The sequence below is a fragment of the Megalopta genalis genome, chromosome 13 (genome assembly GCF_051020955.1).
Source record: "Megalopta genalis isolate 19385.01 chromosome 13, iyMegGena1_principal, whole genome shotgun sequence".
NCBI lineage: Eukaryota > Metazoa > Arthropoda > Insecta > Hymenoptera > Halictidae > Megalopta > Megalopta genalis.
Genome location: NC_135025.1, coordinates 7,216,738 through 7,229,969, shown reverse-complemented (window position 1 = coordinate 7,229,969; position 13,232 = coordinate 7,216,738). Strand labels below are relative to the sequence as shown.

Here is a 13,232-nt window from a genome sequence, read left to right as displayed (position 1 = left end):
AATAAAATCGTAGAGATCTTAGAGAAGAGAGAGAAAAAATTGGTCTCATCGTCGAACATAACATAATTGCTACTGCAAATTCAAAATGATTAATAATACACACAATAAATACACAATTTAAAAAATTCGTATATAATAAACTCGTAATTAATACAATAAAATCGTAGAGATCTTAGAGAGAGAAAGAGAAAATTGGTCTCATCGTCGAACATAATATAATTGCTACTGCAAATTCAAGATGATTAATAATACACACAATAAATACACAATTAAAAAAATTCGAATATAATAAACTCGTAATTAATACAATAAAATCGTAGAGATCTTAGAGAGAGAGAGAGAAAAAATTGTTCTCATCGTCGAACATAATATAATTGCCACTGCAAATTCAAGATGATTAATAATACACACAATAAATACACAATTTAAAAAATTCGTATATAATAAACTCGTAATTAATACAATAAAATCGTAGAGATCTTAGAGAGAGAGAGAGAGAGAGAGAGAGAGAAAAAAAATTGTTGTCATCGTCGAACATAACATAATTGCTACTGCAAATTCAAGATGATTAAACTGTTAGCTCGGACATAATTACAACCCCGCGTTTAACAAGCCATTTTAATTACCTTGTAACGTCTTATTCCATTTTCTATTTCACGGATAATTAACAAGACTGTCCGTAAACGCGCGAAACGATTTTTCACATATTTTTCCGCCCCGTTTATCCGACACACACCGGGAGTCATAATTCGATTCTCGGCGTATTCGATTCGAGCGAAATTAAATAACGCCACGCGTATTATTCAAAATTAAAAGGCTGACGCCTTGATCGTCGCTGTCCGAGCGACGACTGTCACACTGTATTTTTAATCATGATTTCCCTCGCGGGCTCGGCTTCCGAAATGAAAGCTTCGAAAATCGCCTCTGTCAGCCATTCATGACACCTATTATGCTGATCCGGCTAGATATTCAACGTTGAAAATTTATTCATAAATTCCATTTCGGTCTTGAATCTCATTAACGAACCCAATTACAATGGAAAATTAAATCATCGCTGCTAATCGACGATGAACGGAGGGCAGGAATATCCGTCGTGCTCTGTCCGCTATGATTTCTAGCTTCCCTGTGTTTAGTGTATATGGCAATTTATTTCACCTCCGTGAATTACTTCGTGGGACACGAATCAGCAGAAACATCGCGGAATTTCAAGAATTCCGCGGGCTATTATTTACAATAAATTATAACATCAGCGAGCGAAAAAATTGTTTCGCTTCTTGGACAATTTATTATATGTTTAGGATAAAAACCTTTCTATGCATCAACTCAATAGACTTTTTGATATAACAACTAATTAAATTGAACTAAATTTAAATAAAATTAAATGCATTAAATTAAATTATTAAAAATTAAATAATATTATATTAAAATATATTTATTATATATATAAAATATAATATAATATAATATATATAATATAATATAATACAATATAATATAATATAATATAATATAATATAATATAATATAATATAATATAATATAATATAATATAATATAATATAATATAATATAATATAATATAATATAATATAATATAATATAATATAATATAATATAATATAATATAATATAATATAATATAATATAATATAATATAATATAATATAATACATATATATAATAATAAAATATATATAATACTATAAAAATTAAACAATTAATTCTTTGACGACGTATGAAGCTTAAAAATACTGTTGCATTATCTTCAACCCCTTGAAATGATTAATGAGGAGAGACAATTTTGTATGCAATTGCTATATACTGTCCAAGCAAAATGCAGACAATGTATTCAGATAAAAATAAAATGATAAAATTGGAGATATTGTTGATTATGTCAAATACTAGCTTGTGTCAAAGTATATTAATTATTTTAAGAAAAGAAAAATATATATATAGAACTTTTTATATATTCAGGTCACCGTGGAAAATTAAATTGTCGCGGTTGTGTCCAGGATAATTTCTGTTTCTCCATCTACGCGTTTGATATATATAATAATATGCGGCTTTTACTTTTGCTGAGGACAAACAATACGAAATGGTAACATCGCCTCGTTTAAGCGACCGCGCTACGTGTCGTTTATGAAAACGTTTACCGTCAAACGTCGCTCATTTCCGGGAATATCTGGCCACTGCTTTAGCTTTGGGCGTGCTTTATTTATCTACGGATCATCGCGTCCATTTATCGAAATTATCGGATGTTTTACCACAATCCACACGGTTTATTTCCGAAATGTTTGTTTCGTGGGCATTGCAGTTACCAAAAAAAAAACGAAAACAGGACAGGTGAAATTGAATTCACAGGTCCGTCAATTTATTATTTTCTACATTGTTTTCTCATCCGTGAATACACACTTATCGACAAAATTTTAAAAACTTTACATATCGTGTTAACATTTGCGTAAAATTGCTATTCTAATGAATAAACATTCGTCTTGTCAAATTAAAAGTGTATATCACAGTAAAGCACATAACACGTTGTTTATGTTGCAATATTGTTTCATTTAGTGCATACGAGAAATAAAAAGAAAGCAATAAAAATAAACGAAATCGAGGAAAGTAAAAAATAAATAAAAAGAAAAAGAAATACAGAAATAAAATAAAAATTCAAAAGTAATAGAATCGTTATTTTCATCGACGCGATACAAATTTTTATTCTATTCCAAAAATATGCATCTTGTTACATGTTTTTTTAATCTTTGTTGGTAGAAAAGAATGCACGATTTTGTGTAGAAAGAATGCAAACGAAGAGATGGAAAATTGACACGAACTGTCAACTCGAAATAAAAAATGTTCGAATGTGAAATTGACAGAAATGTTGGCACTTCATTCGAAACAATATAAACGATAAAATTGATTAGAAATATTATTTGCGAAACATGAAGCGACAGAATTCGATCGTTGTTCTTGCACCACACAACTCGATCTGTAAGATCTTTAATTAAAAAAATGACAATGTTCAAAAGGCTCGAAGAGGATGCGAATACGATAAAATACGTTTATCGACAATTGGCGTCGAAGCAGGGACAAGATAAAAGTCATTTAGGTTTATTAAAAACGTGTGCTGCCCGTTAAAATTGATCGGGTGTCCAGATTAGATGATTCTGGAGATAGTCTTGTCAGCATTGTCAGTATGCAGACGTTCCTATTGACGTTTTCCAGGCCGTACAACTTGTTCGCCTGTGTTCAAAATAAATCCGCATCCCGTCGTCGTTATCTTGCAGCTCTGCGGAATGCACGAAATACGCGAAACAACGCCGGATCCCGCTGTAGAAAGCCGCGCGGCTCCCGCAGGGCGACACGATTTTTTTTTAATTGCTGCACCAGGTGCGCCGACTCCGCTCCAATATCCTCGGAAAATACGCGAGGATACGATCTTAATGAAAATTTAGCTCGCGTGCGACATTTTTCCTTTAACGAGCACGCGCGTATTTAGCGGTTTGCGTTTGGAGAGAACGAAACTGTGGGAGGGACCGAGAGAGAGAGAGAGAGAGAGAGAGAGAGAGAAAGAATGAAGATGTTACATCCTACCCCACTTCTTCCCTCTCTTCGCATAGTAAACTCTGCTAACTCCGCGGTAATTGTTTATTTTGTTTGCTAAATCACAATATTTTTTACTTGTCAATTTATTTATCCGAAGTAGCGTCCACCTCTGTGGAACTGCTATGAAATTAAATAATTGATGTAATGTTAAGTCAGACATTTATACGAACAAATAATAAGCAAAGAAAAGTTAAAAAGGAAATATTGCATAAAAAAGAACACAGTTGCGTTTTTTCAAGGGCACATTCACAATGGTGCGAATAATTATAGGCTCACGATAACACTTTTATATTTTTAGCGATACATTTAAACGAAAGCTTTCTTAGTATTTTTTCCACATTAGAAACAATAAAAAATAGAACTATACAAATATAATTTTCTTTTTAATATTCGTTTAAACATCGACAAAACTGTAAGCATTATTTTGAGTTTATAATTATCCACGGCACTGTAGATGGCATCTTTCAGCATTCTTCCTGCTCACGTCAACTTGAAATAGCTGACAATCTGATGTCCAAACACTAGATAACTATATAAGTAATAAATAACATATTTGTTCCTTTTCTTTGCTACTCCAAGTAACAGTTTTATTAAATAAATTCCCCATAAACGTATCTTTGGAATTTTTGAAATCGTAAAAAAGTGTGGAATCCGACGAAGAGAGAGAGAGAGAGAGAGAAGAAAGAGAGAAAGAAAGAGAGAAAGAAAGAGAGAGAGAAAGAGAGAGAGAGAGACTCGTACGATTCTCGTGCAACCCGCATAAACCACCAAGCATTCCGCAGAGGAAAGAAATCGAGCGCCGAGGTCGCCATTTTTCTGGCGCGTTACATTTTTCAATGAATTTAAATTGAATCGTCTCGCCCCGCCCCCAGGACCGATTCGCGACCCGAATGAGAATCGAGCGGATTCGATTTCGTCAGACATGATTACCGAACTGCGAGGCTCTTGCAATTATAGCGTCCTCTAGAAGCGAGGGCTGTCACAGGGGGTGAAATCGCACCCCGTCGCAAATTTTTTTGTACAGCAAGGTTTCAGCGAAAATCGAATTTTTGTGAGAAACAGTCTTCGAGGTGCTTTATTTTTAAATATCTCCCCCACCCCCCTCCCCCAGTGATCTGGCAGGGGGTAATATATGGCCAAAACTCAATTTTTTAATTTTCATCGTGCACAATCTAAACCTAATTTACGATCTACAGAAAATTAGGGTGAATTTACTGTATATGTACACAGTGAGGAACAAGTTTATTAAATAAACGTTCTTATAAAATTTGTCATCGTGAATTAGAATGTTTGGAAGCTGTTATAATGACGCGTTCAGTAAACCTGGTGTTAAAAGCAATCTCTTAAAAATGATAATAGAGAGGTCGATAGCTTTTCTTTAATCTATATAAACTATAGATAGTTTGGGAAGAGGAGATACCAATATATTATTATACTTTATTATATTATTATATAATTTATTATGTACTTATTATATACTTATTATATATACATTATTATACCCTATATTACCTTATTATATATATATAAAATATTATTATTATATTAATATTATTATATATATAATAATAAAGTAATATAGGGTATATGTAATAATATATATATATTATTTATTATATACTTATTCAAGCTTGGTAGCTCATTTTCATAGTTGTTGACAATTCGTAACTATAAAAACGAACCGCAAGACTCGAATAATCGTACCTCATCTTTCCAAATTGTCCTAAGCGTCAATTAGGGAGACATGCACCAAGAATTGCATCAGCAAAATGCATCAGCACGTGCATCAAGAATTCTAATTGATTGGAAAGAAGTATGAGCTCTATGAACTGCATTTCATTGGACGAGCTTGACATATATCACGAGTCCAAATGGGTCGACAGACGAAAAAAACACAGGCGGAGCTATGATAAAAATTTTTTTCGAAAAGCGATCATTTACAATGGAGATTTTGTGTAAACGGGCCTGGCTGGATTGAAAGCAGGGGAAACATGAATGAACAAAAACAACATGAATATGTAACGTTCCAAATGGTTCACAGTTCAAACGTTCACAGTATCGAGAAAAATCGATAGACTTCTGAATTCTTTATTCCCCGCGCACTCTATTCCAATTAAAGTGCCCTCTCCTTTAATTAGAGTATTAGAGGATTTATATTTCTCGTCTCTATATCGAAGGTCCAATCTCAGCATCGACTTTCAGCATCCCTAAAAATATTCTATTCGAGCGAAAGCAGCACGAACGACCGAGAATTTGATTACCCTAGAATCGACGCAACGTTCTGACGTAATAATTTAAAAAATCTCGAAAAGAGTCTGCGAAATTGAACGGCTGATCAAATAAAGCTTGCAATAAAAATGTACGTGCAAATGTATGCAATACGATATAAAACGTTACGTTCGAATTGTAGTGATTTAATATTTTCCGAGCTAATAAAATATCGGGCAATTGAAAGCAAATGTCAAGATAAAAATTCGCTAAATAAATGGTATAAAATTGAAGTCTGTGCGTCAAAGTTCCAAGCTAATGTTATCTGCGCGAAGAAAACAGTGAAATTGAGACATTTTAAATGAAGCGTTTGCCTGCCATAAACGCACGAAATTCTGTAAAGTGCAGTCGACAAGTTAGACGTGAAAACTGTCATTTTTGAAAGTGGAAAAATTAACAAGTTAAATTAATGGTTCGATTAAAAAACCCTCCTGATCAAAGAACACGATAAAAACGTATTTGCGAACGATTAAAAAAGAAACGATTAAAATGCAGTTTATACGTTCCAATTGCGAGCTGACTACAGTAATGTTACCCTAATTAATAGTCTCCCTAATTAATAAATGTCTCAGATCGTGAACAAAAATGGACAATTTGGTAAGAGGAGGTACGATTATTCGAGCATTGCAACTCGCTTTTATAGTTATTGACAATTCGTAACTGTAAAAACAAACCGCGGGGCTCGCATAATCGTATCTCCTCTCCCCAAATTGTCCATTTTTGTTCACGATCTGAGACATTTATTAATTAGGGAGACTATTAATTAGGGTGACATTACTGTCCAATATTTTCGGACAATCTGAGCGCCAATTAGAGAGACGTTACTGTAACTCCACGGAATCCGTATATTGGTAGAAGCGATTATTCTCTTGCCGGGAAATTCAATAATAGTATCTTGGCGAACGCGGAGCTTCTTCCGTTGCAACTGGGAACCTATAAAGCCAGACAAACGGTCGAGCCGCGCTACTGCCACCGAGAATGTATGAACCAGAAGTTTCGACCGCGAATCGCCCCGTACAGACTAACGAGGAGAGCTCGCCGGAGTGTTGCGCCGATTTTTAATGAGACGTTCGCGGATTGCGGTACTCGTCGAGTCGAGAACCTTAGTGCCTCCATTTTCGGGGACCGATGATTCCCGAGATGTTAAAAATTAACGCGGCGCACTCCGTCGCGTCTTGAACGCGGGCCGAATACACAGGAATTTCTACCAGAAATGTTCGCAGTCGGAATCGAAATGCGCAGATCTTGAGAATACAGTGAATTCTCCCTAATTGGCAATCGGTAGTTGTAAAAAGCGAGTCGCAAGGCTCAAATAATCGTATCTTCTCTTCTCAAATTGTCCACTTTTGTGCACAATCGGTCAATTTAGGGAGAATTTACTGTACTAAGGCGCGCTGTGACACGATTCTTCGAGCCTTACGGCTCGTTTTTATAATTGTTGGCAATCGGTAGTTGTAAAAACGAGTCGGAAGGCTCAAATAATCGTATCTTCTCTTCTCGAATTGTCCACTTTTGTGCACAATCGGTCAATTAGGGAGAATTTAGTGTACTAAGGCGCGCTGAGACACGATTCTTCGAGCCTTGCGGCTCGTTTTTATAATTGTTGGCATTCGGTAGTTGCAAAAACGAGTCGCAAGGCACAAATAATCGTATCTTCTCTTCTCGAATTGTCCACTTTTGTACACAATCGGTCAATTAGGGAGAATTTACTGTAGTAAGGCGCGCTGAGACACGATTCTTGGAGCTTCGCGGCTCGTTTTTATAAAAAACACATTGCAATCATATTGTATCGATCTTATTTTATGGATTTTCAATTCTATTGCTGTTAGATCAATATTAATCGTCTCCTTGGACCGAATATGAAGGGCTAATAATTATAGTTGACTGCTAAGCAATTGAAATTCAAATGTTTGTTACTTTCGGTCAATTTTCTACTATTCAACTTCAACTATTTCTGGCAATATACTTAGGGCGTCCATCTTGAAATTATTAAGCATCATTTGTAAATTAATAAAAGCTATATTAATACTTATAGTATCATGACCAACAAAAAATATTGCTAATGAAATACGACAATGATCGCCATACTGGTCCCGGTAAAAGCGACGATCAATTTAAACCGACTACTAAACAATTAAAATTGAATTTCAACATCTGCAACTTTAAATAAAAATAGACAGGAGTATCTTTATTCAGAGAATATATTTTGCTATATATAATATTTGTTATTATAATGTTTTGAATAATTTGACAATTTGATGATCATTAGAGTGTTTGCAACTTTAAATAAAAATAGATCAGAGTATTTTTATTCAGAGAATATTTTGCTATATATAATATTTGCTATATAATATTTCGAATAATTTGATAATTTGATGATCATTAGAGCGTTTGTAACTTTAAATAAAAATAGACCGGAGTATCTTTACTCAGAGAATATTTTGCTATATATAATATTTGCTATATAATATTTCGAATAATTTGATAATTTGATGATCATTAGAGTGTTTGCAGCTTCAAATAAAAATAGACCGGAGTATCTTTACTCAGAGAATATATTTTGCTATATATAATATAATATTTGCTATATAATATTTCGAATAATTTGATAATTTGATGATCATTAGAACGTTTGCGACTTTAAATAAAAAAAATAAACCAGAGTATCTTTATTCAGAGAATATTTCGCTATATACATCTATATATATTTATTATATTTGCTATATAATATTTTGAATAATTTGATACTGTGATGATCATTAGAGCGTATTATATGCACTGCTCATCTTCAATCATCGTTATCTTCTAATCCACCGAGTTCTCGCTGTCGTATCCATCGTAGTAGACTAGAATGATTTGGCAAAAACGCTTCCAACGCTTTGTTTGACTAACTTCGTAAAACGGCCGTTCGCATGAGCCGCTCTTTCGCTTTGAACATTTACTTTATTGTATTCCAGATCAACGGCCACTGCGCGGAGCTTCGAATTGCTCGATCTGGTAGAATAAAAAGATGGACATGGGGGTGGGGGAGGCGAGGGCTTAAAATTGGGTCCGGCCGTTAGCGTGTAGCATTTCTATCGATATTTCCACGGTGTTTCGCGATCCGCGAAGCTCTTCTTCTCTGTATTTCCTGGCGAAGTACCCCTTTCCGTTCGATTACGACTTCTGCCCCGTTGCAGGGGATGTCGTGTCCTCTTGTCGCTCGGTGTTCTGTAACGGCTGATTCCGTGTAACACCACCTGGTGCGTCGGCCATATTCCTGCAGACGTGCACATGTACCTCGCGGTGACAACGTATCTTTGATGTTTCTTCAGGCTTTAACTTCGGACGATTCTGACGGTTCCTTGAAATCGGTGGCGAAATCGTGACGAATTTGTTCATCCATTTCCAATGTTACAAGTGCGACTTATTTAATTAGCACTGTAAAAGCGATGCAATCAATTGGTTTCTTGAAAGGTTGCCATTTTATGAAAATATTATTCGGAGGCTGTTTCATGGTGGACGTTTCTCATGGCTGACTTCTTTAACGAGATCATCAGAGGCGGCCATCTTGCAATACTGAATATTAATATCTATAATCCTCGCGACGAGGAGGCACCTTTGTGTTCACATATTTTCACAGAAAACGAACAAAACATAGTTTTATATAGTTTCTTTTGTCGATGAGATTATTGTTGATAATAATGTTCTATTTAATTGTTATATTATAGAAATTATTAAAATATCTACTCTTTATTATTATTGTTATTTATTATCTATTATTATTATTATTATTGTTATTTATTATCTATTATTTTTATTATTATTATTTATTATCTATTATTATTATTATTGTTATTTATTATCTATTATTATTATTATTTATTATCCATTATTATTATTATTATTGTTATCTATTATCTATTATTATTATTATTTATTATCCATTATTATTATTATTATTGTTATTTATTATCTATTATTATTATTATTAATATGTATTATTAAAATAGCTATTAAAATATCAACACAAACTACACTAATTTCCACGCACAATATCTTGACACCCATAACACTTTGAATCGCCTCTGACTTCTGCCACAGCTAAAGAAAAACAAGCCAACAGTTACGAAATAACAATTAATCGAAAACAGATTGAATTAACATAGCGATCGCTTGCGCTAACCGTAATAAAAATGCAGTACAAAACTGCGATATCGCCTTCAAAATGGATCGTTGCCGTAAAAACACATGGATCCACGCAAATGTCGCTTAAATCGTGTGCTCGCAAAAATGGTCGATTAAGTTTTTGTAACGTCCTCGCGTAAACGTAATCTCGGCAGCGTGTTCGTTCATTGTTGCTGCTGGAACGGCATGGAAAATGTGTTTCACACTATCGCGACCGAAATGGGACGCATTTCGATAACTACCTCCAGTCGAGTCATGTTCGAATCGTGCCCGGAATCGGCGCGACGCTCAAGAAACGTTCGAAGCGGGGGCTAATAATAGCGCGCCGAACGGTTCGCATTGTGCCGGAATTATTATTATTATTATTATTATTATTATTATTATTATTATTATTATTATTATGTGAACACAGGATCAGACTGGAACAGATTTTTCATCCTATTTCCGCTGGATCCTCCGGGCACCTGGCTATCCACGCGTCGAGAGTATCGACGATTACCTCTCGGCGCGATGGTAGAACGCCGACGATTTTTCGTCTTTGTCCGAGCCGTCGGTCGGCCGTCCGCTTCCGTGGACTTCTTCATGAAGAAGAATAGCCGGGAATTTTTGGCCGGAAACGAGCGACAAAGTCGAAAGGGAGATAAAGAGGAGCGCGTCGTCGCCGTCCGTGAAATGATCCGTGATTAATGGAGGAGAATGATATCAGCGTTTTTTATCGCGAATGATTCCGATTCTCGCTGATGGAAAATGTAACGAAAGGTGACGCCCGCGACGGCTGTAATTCTCTTCGCTTAATCAACGACGACGATGATCTATTCGGACGTTTATTATTTTTATTAGCGCGCCTCGGGGCGGCATGATCGTTCTGTTGCGAGCTGCGATCTGCGACTCCTCGAGGAAGCTGCATCGTTTATTGCTTGGACCGTGTGCATGTAATAATTGACGCGGCACGTATATAGTGCACGTACAGAAACGATTAGTATTAATTATTATGGTCAATTATTATAGCAAATTATTATAGTCATTCATATCAATTCATATCAATTCATATCAATTATATAGTATTATATATAAAATTATTATAGTCATATATAGTCATTTAATTATTGTTATGTTTGTAATAATTATTTTATTATATTGCATTATATAATTATAACCATTATAGTTAATTATTATATTAACTAGAATAAATTATAGGAAAATAATTACGGATTGTAATTACGCATTCATAACAAAAATGAATGGATCGAATATGATTCAGTAGACACATTTGAATAATTTCAAGACACTATTAAATTATTTTCAACTCAACGAAATCGAAGAAAGAAAGAAAATGAATACATCAAATATAATCCAGTGAACACACATGAATAATTTCACAACACTATTACACTATTTTCAAGTCAATAAAATCGAAGAAAGAAAGAAAATGAATACATCAAATATAATCCAGTAAACACATACGAATAATCTCAGAACACTATTAAATTATTTTTGCAACTCAACAAAATCAAAGAAAGAAAGGAATGTATCTGTATCTTGAAATTACCGCAAGCAAATTTTGTTAAACACAGAAAACGGCAGTCTAATTATAACTGAAGTATAAAAGTTTAACTAAACTATTTCCACAGTTATCGAACATTGAATTCGAAAAAACCACTTCCGTCGCAAATCATTAGATTTATCGCAGCAAAACTGACCCACAAAAATCCTTTCGTACATTTCAATGCACATACGATAACCGCATAATAAATTACATACCAGCGTAGCATAAACAACGAGCAAATCGTTTCCTAATTTTCTATTTTCATTGAATTAAACGTAACGAATGTTTACCTGAGAGTTCCACAGGTGCGGCGATTCCCGGATGGTCGCCCAGTAAACGCCGTCGGATCGTCACTCGCGAAATATATCTCCTGCATCCGGAATTAACGCTCGAATATCCTGCAGGAACTCCGGCCGACGTTAGACCCGAGAGAACAGGTTCGAACATTCACGCGGGCGGCTGAAGAAGCATTCCCGACTGCAACGATTTCAACACCGCCGACTCTTATTATCGGCAATTAGATTCGGTATATCCCGCGACAGCCGAAACAGCCGGCCACCAGCTCGTCCTCGAGATCCTCGCCCCTGGATTACCCGCGGTACCACCTCGGAATCAACCCCCCGGAAACTAATCGGTCACCCCTTCCCTTGCTTCATCATCGCCGAAAAACATCGGAGCTCACTCAACACCGGCGGCGGAAGCAGTTCCGCTGAAACCTCGCCAGCAAGTTCGAAACCGACTACCCTTCACAACCTTGACAAACCCCGAACGTGACACTTCCCGCGGCAGCTGAAACGCGTTAGCTCGAACCAGTTCAACACTCGTCGCATTTCATGAGAGACGTGCTTCACGAAGTCTCCATTAATTGGCACTCGCGGGTCCCAAAGTGCCGTTCACCGTTCAAACAGACGTCTCTCTTTCTCTCTCACCGCAGACTTCCGGGTGTTCGGTCGAGCAGCGGGACGAACAGTGGTCGATCTCTCTGGAGGAGGATCTGTTCGGAGGGTGTTTCCCGAATCAGCGATCGCGGGACGCCAGGACCGGATAAACAGGCAGCTTATTCGGCATGCAGCCGCGGCCAAAGCGCATCGGCGAGATGGCCAATGGGGAGTCCGCCGTGTTCCCTATTCTCCGCGGGATCGCCTAAACTGTGCCACGTATCCCGGGGACCGCCTCACCAACACCACCCCCGTCGAGACTTCGCCGAAATCTTCGGGAAGTCGGGGTTGAACGGCCGAGCGGCGGGATCGGGGAACATCGAGGGGGGGCCTGTCCATCAATCAGGGCATGGACGGGAGCCGGCTCGCGGGGGTGGCTCGGGGACGCGGCGACGATCGGCGGGTTTCGGGGATGATTGCCGCCGGGAATGATCGCGGGAGCCACGTGCCGCTAACGACTCCGGTTCGAGAGACTTGTTACGGATCGATCCGGAGCGCGACCCTCTTCCGACTGGGGATCGGCGCGCACAGGGAATCGCGGGTTTACCTGGCGTTCCCGTTTCTCGACTTTGTCCTGCCGTGCGGGATTACGTTTTGTTTACATCGCGGTAGCGACCCGTCGAGAGGAGGCGAGATCCGCGCGAGCTGACAGGACGAAGCCCCGCGTCGTGCGAACGGCTTGCGAGGCCGCAGTGAACTGTGGTCGGAACTCG

At 37.0% G+C, this 13,232-nt stretch overlaps 1 protein-coding gene across 1 annotated transcript in view; it reads right to left on the bottom strand.

Moving 5' to 3' along the window:
• Window positions 1-13,232, bottom strand: part of LOC117224241 (octopamine receptor beta-1R) — a 125,786-nt gene extending 112,554 nt beyond the window's left edge. The window contains exon 1 of the mRNA XM_033477030.2: window positions 11,872-13,232. The gene's annotated coding sequence lies outside the window, so the exon portion shown is untranslated. The remainder of the gene's footprint in view (window positions 1-11,871) is intronic.